Source organism: Phalaenopsis equestris, unplaced genomic scaffold (assembly GCF_001263595.1).
Source record: "Phalaenopsis equestris unplaced genomic scaffold, ASM126359v1 Scaffold000221, whole genome shotgun sequence".
Classification (NCBI taxonomy): Eukaryota; Viridiplantae; Streptophyta; class Magnoliopsida; order Asparagales; family Orchidaceae; genus Phalaenopsis; species Phalaenopsis equestris.
The window spans coordinates 343,100-346,562 of record NW_018164663.1 but is presented as its reverse complement, the minus strand read 5'-3'; the positions used below and the strand labels follow the sequence as shown (position 1 = coordinate 346,562).

Genomic DNA, 3,463 nt, shown 5'->3' with positions numbered 1-3,463 from the left:
TTCGCCGTGTAAATAAAGCGAGCCGAACACGAACATAATTTTTGAGCTCGAAATATGGCTCGCTTGTGTTCGGCTCGTTTACACCCCTACACATGGTAAAGTATATATTTCACAGTACTGTGTACATATAAAATGAAGGAGAATACAACTTACATATGTCACCACTTATACATGAAAATGTGTATTTCATTCTATAAAAGTTAACATAGTGATATCTTAATGTGAAATGAAGATTTTGGGTGATATAAATATAAAAAAATAAAGTTTAGGTGCTAAATATATAATTATTTAAAAATTGGATGGTTTGTAAGTAAATGCCCCAGAAAAAGATGGAAAGTAATGAGAGGATGTAACATTGGAGAGCTCCCAAGTGAAATCCAAATCACGGTTGATATTCATTTGAGGCTTCTCTCCTCTGGTTTTGAATTTGTAGGAATAACATCTGGTCAGCTCCCAAAAAAAAAAATAAATAAATAAAAAATTAAAAAAGAGTTTCTCCAGAGTTTTCAGCTGTTTTCGAAAGAAGCTTCGTGTCACGGATAAAAAGTTTCACATCGGCTAGGTGTAGGACCGAAAAACAATATTTAAGTCCTGGGCTGCCCATCACCCCCGAAGAACTCGTTTGGGAGGTGACAAGTGGTATCAAAGCAGATTACTGTCTGCCAAGTGCGTGCTCTCTCCATGGTCTAGTGAGACCCTCAGTAGAGCCGATCCGCGTCACGTGATTGTGTGGAGGAGAATGTCACGGACAAAAAGTCCCATCGGCTAGGTGTAGGGCCAAAAAACAGTATTTAAGTCCTGGGCTGCCCACCACCCCGAAGAGCTCTTTTGGGAGGTGACATTCGGCTGGCCTTTTTGATTGCACACATGAAATATTCTTAGTTATTTGACCTATTCAAAACATTACTTCTATAAAATATTTTTACTAATAGAGAAAATCCATTATAGTTGGTATAAATCACACATTAATATTTAGGAAAATCATCCCCCACAATATTAAAAGTCTTGATTATTTCTTTTTAGTACAAATAAAATATTTGAATGTAGATAAAACATGTGATGAATAAGTACTGCGGTTAGCCCAAAAAGAAAAGTGTCACCTTTGGTGGACACCAAATTTTTCAAATTTTTACTAGTATGTGAGCTTCAAACATAGAACCTTTCCGCATGGGGGCGAAATGCCAAACCATCGGACCGTCATCTTATCTGCCATATCTTTCATTGCTGAAGCATCATTGTGCACGAGCAATTATTAGAGGTGTGCTAAGAAAAAAAGTGAAATTAAATCAATGAAAATAATAGCTTTCTTAAAGGATTGAGCAACACTAGAGAACAAGAAGAAGAAGAAGACGAACATGAAAGATAACTATTTTCTTATTACATTCAATTTTATTACAAACGTTGGTTTATATAAATAGAACAAGCGACAAACTTATAAATAAGAAGGAGGGGGTAAAACATACATAACACAAAATACATGATAACAATAAATACATGTTTATGACTATTGTCTAACTCTAATATCATTGAACAGAGCAGACTACGAAGTGGAGCGAAGGTGGATGATCCCATTGAAGATGCAACCAACAATTGAGGCTGAGAATTCGATAGAAGCGACATGTATATCGTTTTAATTTCATTTCATTTGATTCATGTATGTCATTTTGTGAAAATTGAATAATTTGGTTTAATTTGTATGTTAAGTTTAATAAAATTAAAATAAAGTAAATTTAATTAAGCATATTATATATATAGATATATAGATTTTCAAATAGTTTTAGGACATATGTATTAAAAAATACATTGAAATATCTTGATATAAAATACAAAATGATTGGCTCTCTTCATAAATTTTAATTTCGAATAAAAAAAAAATATTTCATCATTATTGTATATATCACATGTGAAAATAGCTATGTTTCCTCTTACATTATTATGTAAAAAATCTATGGGTTTTTCTAATCTATAATTTATATGATCTTATTATCCTTTTGCAATTGTGATTGATTTTATTATAATTTGATTGCCATGAATCATATATTTTCTTTTTCTAATTCTTACTTCATTAAAAAATACCTAGAACAATTGAAATTGTAAACAAAAATCTTAAATATCTTTAATAAAATAACTCTAGATATGAATAATTTTTGGGGATCTCGTAAATGTCTATGTATAAAAAAAGTATTCCATAAGGACAACATATGCAGAGATGCATACGCTGTCTGATCTCAACCGTCGATCAGATTTTTTTTTAAATTAAAAATTAAAATTAGGCCCCACTGAAATACACATTTGCCCTGATCGACGGTCGAGATCGGACATCGTATGCATCTATGTATGGAATAATTAATCCTATGTATAACCTCTTTGTTTGTAATTGAAGAAAAATGGAAGATTTACATACAGACCCCTCAATTTCTATGTATTTACATATTTAACACCTAAATTTTAATGTACACATCTACGGCACCTTATTCATTGGGGCATATCTCCTCTCCTTTTCTTTTAAATTTTTTTGGATAAGAGATGTCGGTTCTAATCTGATGCGTGCCTCATGGGACTGCGAGCTCATTCGCTCCTCTGATTTTGAATATATAATCTAATATGGTACATGACTCATATATCACATAAGGGAAAGATGCTAGAGCGGAACGGAGCGAGCCAGCGGAGCGAGCGAGTTTTGTTATGTGGGTGTTGCTCCCGCGGTACTGTAGAAGGGTAATTTTATAATTATATATTGTATGCCAGAATTATATACATATGATGTATTTTAACCTTAACGAAAATTTATACTCTTTTTCTGAATTTGAAGAAAGCCACTGCTCTACACCCAAGTATATAGGCAAATTGCCGAACCTCGTTAAATGTTTTCTTCTTGATTTATGTTGAGTCATGCGTTTTTTTGGCACTAAAATTCTCTCTCTCTCTCTCTCTCTATATATATATATATCATACATGTGGCATTAATTTTCATACATATACATAATTTTTATGTATTTGAATATCTAATACCTAAACATTCATATTTATATACAGATCACTCAATTCTTTATCATTACATAAAAAATATCATCATATATTTTTAAAATTAAAATATATATTACCATACATAAATTTGCGAGAATAAGATACTATAAATCTAAATATCAAATATTAGATGTCAGATACATCGAACGGTTAAAAATCTAAAAAAATTATTCTCAAGTTCTTGAAATCAAACACCTCCAACTATGGCTGTCAAAATGGCTCGTTGTTCATGAACAGCTCGTGTTCGGCTCGTTAAGAAGTTCGTGTTCGGCTCATTCGCTAAGTTAACGAGCCGAACACGAACAACACGAACAAATATTTGTTTATTTGTATTCGGCTTGTTTTGGCTCGAAATACTACTGATCAATTATATATATATCTTTGCTTAGTAGTTTTTTTTTAAAAAATTAATTCACTACAAGGCTACAAAGATTTA

The 3,463-nt window shown here is 31.9% G+C and overlaps 1 protein-coding gene across 1 annotated transcript in view; it reads right to left on the bottom strand.

Moving 5' to 3' along the window:
* LOC110023175 (homeobox-leucine zipper protein HOX32-like) overlaps positions 1 to 3,463 on the bottom strand; it is a 16,314-nt gene that overhangs the window by 6,976 nt on the left and 5,875 nt on the right. The window lies entirely within an intron of this gene.